The 12,464-nt window shown below is 36.6% G+C and overlaps 1 long non-coding RNA gene across 4 annotated transcripts in view; it reads left to right on the top strand.

Annotated features, from left to right (window-relative positions):
* Positions 1-9,825: 9,825 nt before the first annotated feature.
* Positions 9,826-12,464, top strand: part of LOC107780368 (uncharacterized) — a 44,654-nt gene continuing 42,015 nt past the window's right edge. For all 4 annotated transcript variants that reach the window (XR_012696945.1, XR_012696944.1, XR_012696943.1 and 1 more), the window contains exon 1: positions 9,826-10,056. This is a non-coding gene — a long non-coding RNA (uncharacterized LOC107780368). The remainder of the gene's footprint in view (positions 10,057-12,464) is intronic.

Here is a 12,464-nt window from a genome sequence, read left to right as displayed (position 1 = left end):
TTAAGCTCACTCTCAAGCTCAAGCTGAGCCTCTCTAGCCACTTCCTCTCTCAGTGTTGTCCATCCATTTTTTTGTTTGTTTTTTCAACAAGTTATGTTCTCTAGTTACTTCTTCCACTTGTTCCCCTAATTCTTCAATGGAAACTACCATATCATCCCTTTCTTACCTAGTAGCTGCAATTTTTTCTACTAGAGTATTCTTTTCTTTGATAAGGTTCTCTATGATTTCCTTCAAGTCATCAACCACTACCATCAAATCATATCTGGACTGTTTAGCATTTCCTAGCTCTATGATTAGGGCATCTTTATCATCAACAAAGCTATAATATGTATCAATTAGAACATTTGCTAATGACATTAATTTTTTCGAAGAGTAGGACTTCAGATTTCTCTGAACATCCCTGGAAGTTACCTCATCATTGCCATCCTCTTCTTCCTCATCGGACTGAGCCGTCAATGCAAATAGTGAATCAAATTCTATTGCTTCATTTTGCACTGCCATCATGGAGCTGCTTCCTGCATCTGGTTCCTTTCTGATTCATTGGAGGAGTCTCCCCATGCAGCAAGAGCTTGCTTCATAATATTGTCAGCTGCACTTTTTCAGCTGAATCGTTTGTCAGGAACCGGGTCCCTTTTTGCTACTTTGTCAGCATTGTGTTTGCAATGCTCTTGTTTCAAAAATGGGCAATCTTTGATGTAATGCCCTGATTTTCCGCACTTGTGACAATAATTATTTCCTTTGAAATTCCTGCTAGAACTTCTTTTCTTTGGGATCCCACCATTTTTGCAAACCATCTTCTGAAATCTTTGTGGTCTATTGGTTGATTGACTTTCCTCAAAGTTTGGTGGAGCAGCCATGTAGATCCTTTCTAGGTGTTAACCTTTTAAAAAGAACCTGCTCTGATACCAATTGTTAGAAACTATACGTCTACCAGACTGTATAGAGAATCAGGTTCTCTATAAGTTTTCACTATAAGCAACAGACTGTAAAACCAGCCAGTATAGGGAATCAGGTTCTCTATTTGTTTCCATAGTAGCTCGGCAGTAAATAAAGAACACAGAGGATTTTTTACTTGATAAATCCCAACTCAAGGGGACATAAACCATGACCTACACTTGTAGGCTTTCAACTTCACTAACTTGTAAACCCCTATTACAAGCCACTTTGTAATAACTCTATTACAAAGGATTCAACTCAACTAACTTGTGGTACTCTCACCACAAGCCACTTTGTGGCTCTTTAGTTACAAAGAGTTTGACTAACTTGTGACACTCTCACCACAAGACACTTTGTCACTCTCTAGTGACAAAGACTTTAATCACTCTAACTTGTAATAACACTATTACAAGCTAATTTGTAACTCTCTAGTTACAAAGACTAACTCTAGCCAAGACACAAACTTAGAGGGTTTGTGATTTTAGGTTTCCTAAAAATAGCTTCTAAGAAATCAAGATAGGAATTACAATTGAAGAACAAATAAAAAAAACTCAACAAACCTAAGAACTTAAGATATCTTCAATCTTGGATCCGGTTCTTGAGGTTGCAACAACTTTGTTCTTGAGAGAGGTTGTTGCAAGCACTTGAGAGAGAATTTTTTTCGTTTATGATTTTGCAAGTCTTGGGGGGAATGTATTGTGTCTTGCACCAGGTTTATATAGCAAAAGACATCCCAATGGTGATGTCCAATCTTGGTTAGTACATGCCTTTTCCTAATGGGAAGTGACTACTGCACTGTCTGCTGAACTGTTGCGTGTACAGTTGCAGACAATCACTTTATGCAGTTGCTTTCCAACTGTAAAGTTGACTTATACTTCTGTCAGGGAAAACAAAAGTATCAAGTCCCTAATCTGGTTCTTGTGAATCTGAAGGCGTACTGCCCATATTATCTTGAGTCGATTAACTTGAATGATTGTACCAGGCATGTTTCAGGTCCTTTATCTGGTTCTCTCGTGAAGTAAATTGTTTTACCTTCCTTGATGGTATTTATATGTGCGTGACATCACTTACAATGATGTAAGCAAGGTAGGTAAAAAGCCTTCCATAGAAAGTTGACTGCTGCACTGTTCCTGTGCAGTAGCGTGTGTAGGCAGCAACTTTCTTGCTGGATAGTTGACTTCTTACAGTCTTCTCGGGAACTGGTAGGGACCTGTTTCCTCAGTTGTTCCCTCCTCTCTAAAGAGTTGAGTTATATCCCATGCTAGATCCCAACCTGGAACTTTGTGACCTCAAGGTCTTGTAGATGTGTAACAGGTTTCGTATCTGGTTCTGGATGGTAAGTTTGTTAGATCATCAAAACATAAAGTAAAGTACCTATGCCTAAGGTACTTGTAACCTATCAAGATTCTTCTTCTTCTTCTTCTTCTTCTTCACTACTTTTACTTTTCTAGACTTCAAGGTAGACTTGGTTCTTTTTGCCAAGGTATAAGGTTCTGTTGACTTTGTTTTCGAAGGAGAATTCCTTTTAGAAGTCTTGATTTTCTTTGCTATTAGATTCACAACCTCCACCTCTTCTACCTCCTCTTCATCACGAAGAACCAGGGTCATCTCCTCAATTTCAATAGCCTTAACATGCTACTTTCTTCTTTCCCTTTGTAGCAGCTTTCCTCTTATTTTCTTTCAAATCCTTCTCATGTTCAGCCTTACTCTATTTCTTTTGACTCTTTGTAACTCTTCTTCTTATGAGATGAGTCTCTACAGGGATAGAAGAGGCAACCTTTCTCTTCTTGTTTTCCCTAGTAGTACTAGGGATTTTAATCTCTCGACTCCTTTTCTTTTTAGAATTGTAACTATCAGACACATTTCTCAATAGGTCTTCGAGGGGTTCCTGGTCAGATGGAAGATGTTCTTGAACATTCTTCCCTAATCTAACAAACCCATCAGCAGCTTCTTCAGACCTACTTCCCTTTTTTTCTCTCACGCTTTCTTCTTCTCCAGAAGATTCCTCACTCCATCTACCATAGCTCCTGTTTCTTCAGTCAAACCAATAGGAGTGGGTGAAGATTCAACCACTCATTTTCCCATTCCCCTCACATCGCCTTTAGCACCTTCACTCTCTTTTTCTTTTTTCTTTTTTATTTTTACACCCAATTTCCTAGACTCAGTTGTTTCAACCCCAGCCAAGGTTCCTACCAAAACAAATCTATTTTTCAGATTTGCAGCAACCTCCGAGATTACTTTAGATGTAATTTTAGAACCAGATGTTACCTGTTCTATTTAAGAAGAAATATGTTCTTCCCCCTTAGTAGCAGACTTGAATGATTCTTCAGATTTCTGGGGTCCTTCTTCCTGAATTGCTTTTAACTACTGACTAATTTTCTTGATTTGTTCTCCTCCAGCGACAACCGTGCAAGCAATCATCTTGAACCTTCCTTTCTTGGAGGTGGGTGTTGTTGAATGTGTGATAGATGGTGTTGGTGCAGTTTCCTTGGGTGGTGATGATGGATTCTCACAACGATTTTCCATTGCTATGGTTGGGGATGAGAGAAGATGAGTATGTGTATATTTAGAAGATGAGATAAGATAGAGAAAATTGTTTGTCGGCTGGAAATTTTGAAGTGAAGAAACAACTAAGGCCTAATTAATATAAAGAGGAAGAGTTCAATTGGGTAACGCCAGCATTTTTAGAAGCTCAGAAGTCTAATCAAATTGGGAGTCAGTTTGAAAAGACGTTGAAGACGCTCCCTAGAATCTAGGCGCTTATTGCGTGTTAGGACTCTATTTGGATGAAGCTGGTTCATTTCGTAATGGATAAGCTCAAGGAGGTTAGGATTAAATGGGACTCTTCTTTTAATCATAATCCAAATATATTTATTTCAAAATATGCAGAGTGGAGAGTACGTACCATGTAATTTTGATGAACCATGTTCTTCACTGAGAAATCTCTTGTGTAAGTCTTATTTTCCAAGAAAATAAAGATAATATCATTAGAAATTAATGAGACATTTTAGCATATAGGACAAGAGTATACCGATGAAAGTATGAGACTGAGCAAAATCTAATTTATGTACAAAATTCACAAATTCCTAATCAAATTTTTGAGTTAGAACTGGTTCTTTTTAGATGATCTTAATCATCCCTAATTCTAACTTGTTCCTTTCAAAGTGATCTCCACATAGAAATTTTGTGAATATGTCAGCTATTTGCTAGTCATTAGCACAAAATTCCATAGTGATCGAACCTTTTTCATATTTGTCCCTCAAAAAGTGATGCCTAACATCTATGTGCTTAGTTCTCTTATGATGAACCGGATTCTTGATCATACTAATTACACTAATGTTATCACAAAAGATGGGGATACAACCTAAATCAATTTCAAAATCCATTAATTGTTGTTTTATTCAGAACAATTGAGCACAACATGAGGCATCAACAACATACTCAGCTTCAGTAGTAGACAAGGTCACAAAATTTTGCTTTTTGGTGGCCCAAGACAAAAGCCATTAGCCAAGAAAGTGTGCCATACCTGAGATGCTCTTTTTATCCACAAGAATACCCGCATAATCAGCATCAACATATCCCAATAAGTTGAAATTACTACATTTTGGATACCATTGACAAAGTTCAATGGTGCATTTTAGGTATCTTATGATCCTCTTGACAACAGTCAAGTGAGACTCCTTTGGATTTGCCTGAAATCTAGCACAAAGGTCTACACTGAAAACAATGTCAGGTCTACTAGGAGTGAGATATAACAAAGAGCCAATCCTTCCCCTATACAACTTCTGATCAACAGATAAACTGGGTTCATCTACATCTAATTTTGTGGCTGTTGCTATAGGAGTGTCAATTTCTTTGGAATCTTCCATTTTAAACCTTTTAAGAAACTCTTTCACATACTTCTGCTGATGGATCATAGTTCCATTTGAATTTGTTTAATTTGGAAGCCTAAAAAGAATTAAGCTCACCCATCATCTAATTTCTAATTCACTTCCCATTAATTTTTCAAATTCTTTACTTAACTTATCATAGCTTCTCCAAAGATTATATCATCAACATATATCTGAACTACCAAGAGATCTTTACCTTTTTCTTTCAAGAACAAAATATTGTCAATTTTACCTCTCATGTAGTCCTGCTCAAGCAATAATTTTGATAATCTTTCATACTATGCTCTTGGGGCCTTTTTGAGCTCATAAAATGCCTTATCAAGCTTGCAAAATGACCAGGACATTCCTTGCTTTCAAAGCCCAGGGGTTGCTTGACAAATACTTCTTCTTTAGATAGCCATCTGATGGAGAGTGAATTCCATGTAAGCAACAAAGGTTATAAGAAGTCTAATTGCTTCCAATATTGCAACTGGAGCAAATGTCTCATTATAGTCTATGCCCTCCTCTTGACTATATCCTTGAACCACCAATCTTGCCTTGTTCCTTGTAACTATTACATCTTCATCAAGTTTGTTTCTGAAGACCCATTTTGTACCAATTACTGATCTATCCTTGTGTCTTGGTACCAGATGCCAAACTTGACTTCTATCAAATTGGTTGAGTTCATCTTGCATTGCATTTACCCAGTCTGCATCCTATAAAGCCTAACAACATTTTTAGGTTCAATAAGAGATAAAAAAGCATAAAAAACACAAAGATTCTTCAAAAAAGATCTAGTTTTGATTCCAGAGGTTGGATTAGTAATTATATTCTCAATTGGATGAGAAATTTGATACTTGTAAGGTTTCACAACAAGCTGGTTACCCCTAGATGTTCCTTCAGTGTTTTGTTGCTGAGGGATAGGTTCATGGACAGGTTCCCTCGAGGTTTGAGGATCAGTTCCACTTAGTTCAATTCCCCTTGTCAGGTTGCCCTAGGTGGAAGGACCTGTTCCATCACCTATTCCTTCCTCTGGTGCAATTTCAGTCTGGGTTGTGGTTTCATTTTAGTTTATTACCAACCCAATTGCTTCATAATCATGTGCCTGCCTTTCAGAAAGAATGTTAGTTTCATCAAAAATCAGATGTACACTTTCTTCTAGACACATAGTTCTTTTGTTATAAATCTTATAAGCTTTACTATGTAAAGAATATCTCAAGAATACTCCCTCATTACTTCTAGGATCAAACTTACCTAGGGAGTCTTTACCATTATTGTGCACAAAATACTTAAATCCAAATGCCCTAAAATGGGATATATTTGGCTTTCTCCCTTTAAGTAACTCATAGGGAGTCTTCTCAAAAAGAGGTCTAGTCATTCACCTATTTATGATGTAGCATGCAGTGTTCACAGCTTCTGCCCAGAAGCTATGGGGTAGTTTACTAGAAAGAAGCATAGTCTTAGCCATTTCTTCTAGTGTCCTATTCTTTCTTTCAACAACTCTATTTTGTTGTGGAGTCCTAGGAGAAGAAAAATTATTATTTATGCCATGTTCATCACATAATTCGGCAAATTTAGCGTTCTCAAATTTAGTACCATGATCAGACTTAATTGATGCAAGTTGATTACTTAGTTATTTCTTAGTTTTTGTGAGAAACTATGCGTCCACCAGATAGTATAGAGAGTCAGGTTCTCTATGAGGTTCCACTGAAGGTACTGATGAGCCGAACTATATAGCGATCTGGTCCTATATCAGTTTGGTACAATGCTAACAACTGAACAAGTATGTAAATGATTCATAGGATAAGTTCCCACTGTATAGAGAACCAGATTCTCTATAGGTTCCCACTGTAAGCCACAAACTGTAAAATCAACCAGTATAGGGAATCATGTTCTCTAATTGTTCTCGCAGTAGCTCAGCAGTAATTAAAGAACACAGAGGATTTTTACGTGGAAAAATCCCAATTCAAGGGGACAAAAACCACGACCTACACTTGTAGGTTTTTGACTTAACTAACTTGTAAACCCCTATTACAAGCCACTTTGTAATAACTCTATTACAAAGAATTCCACTAACCACAAGCCACTTTGTGACTCCCTAGTTACAAAGACTTTAACTAACTTGTGATGCTCTCACCACAAGCCACTTTGTCACTCTACAGTAACAAAGGATTTTAACTCTAACTTGTAATAGCACTATTACAAGCCACTTTTTAACTCTCTAGGTACAAAAACTTTACAACTTGACTAACTCTAGCCAAGACACAAACTTAGAGGGTTTGTGATTTTGAGTTTCCTAAAAACAACTTATAAGAAAGCTAGATAGGAGTTACAATGAAGAACAAATAACACAGATTCAACAAACCTAAGGACTTAAGATATCTTTGATCTTGGATCAGGTCCTTGAGGTTGAAGCAACTTTGTTCTTGAGAGAGTATTTCCATTTCAGATTTTGCAAGTCTTGGAGAGGGAGGACTTGTGTCTTGCACCAGGTTTATATTACAAAAGACATCACCTTAATGATTTCAATTCACAATGGTTATGTATAATCTTAGTTAGTACATGCCCTTTGTCAATGAGAAGTGACTGATGCACTGTCTGTAGAACTGTTGCGTGTACAGTTGGCAATCACTTTCTGCAGTTTCTTTCCAACTATACTGTTGACTTATTCTTCTGTCAGGGGAACACCAAGGTATCAGGTCCCTAATGTGGTTCCTGTGAATCTAAAGACACACTGCCCAGATTATCATGAGTCGATTATCTTGAATGATTGCACTAGGCATGCTTCAGGTCTTTCATCTGGTTCTCTCATGAAGTAAGGTGTTTTTACCTTCCTTGATTGTGTTTATACATGTGTGACATCACTTACAATGATGTAAGCAAAGTAGGTAAAGAGCTTTCCACAGAAAGTTGACCGATGCGCTGTTCCTGTGCAGCAGCGTGTGTAGGCAGCAACTTTTCTGCTGGAGAGTTAACTTCATATAGTCTCCTCGGGAACTTGTAGGGACCTGCTCCCTCAGCTGTTCCTTCTACTCTTCTTCACTTGAGTTATTGCTGTTAGCTTTGAGTACCGGGTTCTTTTCTTTCTTTGGTTCTCTTTGTGAGCATGTGATTTTTGCCCCATACAAAACACTCCTATAAAATCTCATGAAAATAGATTTTTTAAATTATTGGCCATTTTAGGAATTTCTGTAGAATTTCCTGAATTATTTGCATTTTTATGTGCATGCTTAATTTATTTAAATCATGAAAAATACCAAAAATATCATGCATCGCATTTTAGGATTTGTTTTTATATTTTTAGAATTAATCAGTAATTATTTGTTTCATAAAAATTTAAAAATCACAAAATAGCTCATTTTACATTTTTATCTTTTAGTTTTTATTTTATTGGTTTTTCTTTTTAATTTAGAATTAAATGGTGTTTGTAACTTTTATAATTAGTTGAATAGTTTAATTTCAAATTTTAGATAATTTAGGATTTTTTAGGATTTTTAATTTTAAAAAAAAAGGGAAAAGGAAGAAAAAAGAAAAGGAATTAAAAGGATTTTTGGAATTGGGCTAATTAACCAAAACCTCCAAAGTTCGATCCAAAAGAGCCCAAAAATTACATCCAAAACCCAGGCCCAGACACTAGCTATCCCGGTCCACCCCCATCAAAATAAAACGACATCGTTTGTTAGCCTTTGATCTCAACCGTTGATCTCCCATGATCCAACGGCTAAGAACTAACTCTTTTCCCCTTATAACTGTCCTAACGGACCCCCCAAACCCCATTACCCTCTTCATTTCATCTCCTTATCCTCACAGCACCTAACCTTAGCCGCCCCCAAACGCCAAACCTCGCTGGCCGGCGGCGCCATTCCAAACGCCTTCACCTCTTAACCAGACAACCACTACAACTCCATCGCCCTATATCTATCTCCAATGGCTCAAAAACCCATACCCATCTGCCCAAATCTTAGATGTAGGTTCTAAAATAAAAGACCAACCCTGCTGTCCTTTCTCTTTTGGGTTTTTGGAGGTTTTCATGGTTCTATTGAGACAAAGGTCATGCCAACCGATTGTTCCTGACAAGAACAATCGATTGGCGTAAGTTTTGGCTTATTTCGAGGCCACCAGACTCCGATCAATGCAACGCTGACCGGCCAAACTTCGACAGATGCCCCTGCCTTTCACCTACCGTGTTTGTTTAAGTCTTGCCGGCCGAAAAACCAGGTTGTTTCTGCTTCTTCTCTAATTTCCGTTTAGTTAGTTGTTCTATTTTTTAGTATTATCATTTAGGCATCACTTCTTGCTTATTTTGGTTACTTTGTTTGAATTTCATAAAATAAGTTACTTAGTTAGTTTGTTGCCATTAAAATAGTGCGATGCACTTTAGGATAATTAGGTCAGTTTATTTGAGATTAAGATTTGTTTTTCAGATTTGGGGCTGCATGTTTCATCTTTCTTTCTTTGCCTTTACTTGTCAGTTTCAGAATTCGAAGTAGGTTTAATAATCTCCCCTTTTGAAACTCTTAATAATATTAGGTTTAAGGCTTTCATCCTTGTTTGTTTCATTTTCTATTTCGAATTAGGGTTAAATTATTTCTCTTGAATTTGTCTCATGTTTCAGATTCTGTTCATGCAAATTAAGTTCATTTTTTGTTTATTTGCTTAAATGGCCTCTTCTTTGATATTTCTGGTTGTACTGAATTTGGCCCTAAGATGTTAGTCCTGATTTTCCAACCATTAGAAATCCTAGGGACCTAAGTGAATTTAGATAGAAGTTGTAATAAGCAGGTTTCAAAAGGGTAATTTAGGGTTTTTCTATTTTAAAAATATTAGAATACTCTAGAAGCAGGTGCAGGTGGCCTTATTTGATTAGCACAAAGTACTGAAACCAATGAGGGAAAACCAACTATCCATTTTTGTTTGGAATATGCTTTTTGTGGCTAAAGAATATTCCTTCCAGCACATGGCATCTTTGGAACCTATATATGGTACCATATCCATACAGAAAATCAGATTTGGATAAACCCTAAAAACCAAAAAGATTCCCTGCATATTTTCATTCTAAAGTTTACTAAAAAGCATACTAGTTCTCTTTTAAAAAGGATTCTATTTTCATTAGGTTTTCTGGGCTCTAAGTCTGAAATAGAGTTGGTCATTGGAGATGTGGTTTGTTTTGCTAATTTGGTGTTGTGCTTCCTACGGATTCTTCATCTTGTTTTGACACTCAGATTTTCCTTTTTCTTGTTGCTGTAACCAGGTATTACACCCTACCATGAAATGCAAAACTGAAACATATTGGCTGGATGATTGAAATAATAGATCTATATATTTTTTTATTTAGAACACCATCTTGTTTTTCTTTTTGTTCTCTTCTTCTTCTTCTTCTGTTTAAAATTCTCATGTCATTATGTAAAGTGAAAGCTATTTTTGTTCACCTCTTAAGTTGAGAGTCAGCAATGGAGTCCTCATGTGTACCTAAAGACTGGACTGTTATTTAGCTTGTATATATGGGACTGTTTTAGATTTTAAATGAACATTGTCAATACTATAGCTGGATTTATTCTTCACTAGCATGACTGTAATGTACACAACACTGGGAAGTTTCAAAAGTTCTGATTTAGAATAGAAATCTCAATTGAAAAATCCCTTTACACATTCTAAAAATAAGAGTTAGTTTCTTTATAAGAAAAGGATACAAACATCTGTCCTTCAATCTCCACCGATTCAATTTTTGTTTTAAAATAAAGCTGTTATTCCACGTTTTCAAAAGTGATGGGATTCCAATTTTTCTTTAGCATTTGATGCATTGTTAATTAGTTATGGTCATTGTATTGTGCATTTCTTTGTAAAACTCATGCATTTTAGTTTAAGGATTTTGATGATTGCAGTATTTGATTGGGAACATTTAATAAAAAACCGTACCATTAAAAAGAAAACTAGACCTGCCGATGGCCCAGGACATTTTGGCCAAATTTGGACCCCTGCTACTCGACTTCCTCTGACCATGCATTTGGACCCGATTTAGGGGGCCTATTTGACAACATCTCCACTTTCCTTTTATTTCGCTTGCTTAATGCTATACCGGGCTGCCTTGTGTCCCAGTTTTTTCTCATCCAATTAGCACAAACTTGTCTTGACATTAAGCCCAAGTTCTCGTAACTAAAAACCCATTTTTGGCCTTAATTATTTAAGCCTTCTAAGGTTGAGGTGTGCCATCTTTCCCTAGATAACCCATGGCCCTCATACAAATTATTAACTTAGTATTAAAATAAGCTAGAACAATCGTAAAGTGCTTTAAGCGCGCAATTAAATTATTACAACTATGGGTATGGCTCCCGTGACGTGGTTATGATAATTAGTGTACCTTTTAGATTCCCTTTAAAATATATACCTTTTTTTTAATTTGAGGTGTGCTATGTTTTAAACCCATAATATATGGACCTCACAAATTGAATTCAAGAGTTAATACCTTTTAAAATCGAGGCGTGCCATCAATTAAAATTTCCATGGCCCTCGCAAATATTTTATTAATTTGAACCTTCGTAGTTGCTTTAGGCACGCTCTTTAAAGTGATTTTCTTTCAAATACTAAATTCTGGAGTACATTTCATGTGACCCAATTTTAATTCTCCATAATGTTAAATAGAACGTGTTGCGAACCGCGGGTGCATTTCATGTGGCGTGGTTCAATACATGTTTTAAATAATGTTGACTCTTCCTAAAAGCGTTTTAAATAATTAAAAGCGGTTAATGAGTTAAAATGCACCATAGGTTAAAATATGTAATTAATAAGATAATAGGCCAATTTTAATAGTTTAAGCGACCGTGCTAGAACCACGAAATCCAGGAATGTCTAACACCTTCTCCCAGGTTAACAGAATTCTTTACTTAGAATTTCTGGTTCGCAGACTTCAAAAGGAAAGTCAAATTTCCTCGATTTGGGATTCAAAATAAACCGGTGACTTGAGACACCAAATAAACTATCCCAAGTGGCGACTCTGATAAATAAATAATCCCATTTCGAATAATGTCACCTTAATTGAAAAAACTCCCTTATACCATCGGGGTATAAAAAAGGAGGTGTGACACTCTTCTTTCACTATCTATCTTACTCTTCATCTCATAGGTCTACTGATTTCCAACCAGCTCTTCTATGGTCAGCTCATGCAGGTCCTTTGATTCAGTAATAGCATTCACCTTGCTTTCCCAAGGGCTAGATCCCAACCTGGAACGTTGTGATCTCAAGGTCTTGTAGATGTAGCAGGTTCCTTATCTGGTTCTGAATGTTAAGTTTGTTAGATCATCAAAACATACAGTAAAGTACTTGTGCCCAAGGTACTTGTAACCTATGCATTTTCCCCTTTTTGATGACGACAATCTTAGAATTGATATTCCCCATGAGAACCAGATCTCCATATTGTTCCCCCTACGAATCAGCCATATTCCCCATGAAAACTTAACCTAGGGAGCCAATCACAACTGTTCCTCAAGACTGTTTGACAAATCATCAAAATTGAAATTTCCATAACTTATCAATTTCCCCCATTTTGATGATGACAAACCCAGAATTAATATTCCTATTGAGAACCAAATTCCTCACATGTTTCCTGCAGATCAGACCTAAAATCAACATATTATCAGCAACGTTCCCCTTGCAAAGCAGAGC

This window comes from Nicotiana tabacum, chromosome 11 (assembly GCF_000715075.1).
Source record: "Nicotiana tabacum cultivar K326 chromosome 11, ASM71507v2, whole genome shotgun sequence".
Lineage (NCBI taxonomy): Eukaryota > Viridiplantae > Streptophyta > Magnoliopsida > Solanales > Solanaceae > Nicotiana > Nicotiana tabacum.
Note: the sequence above shows the minus strand (reverse complement) of the source record. Positions and strands in the feature narration are given on the sequence as shown.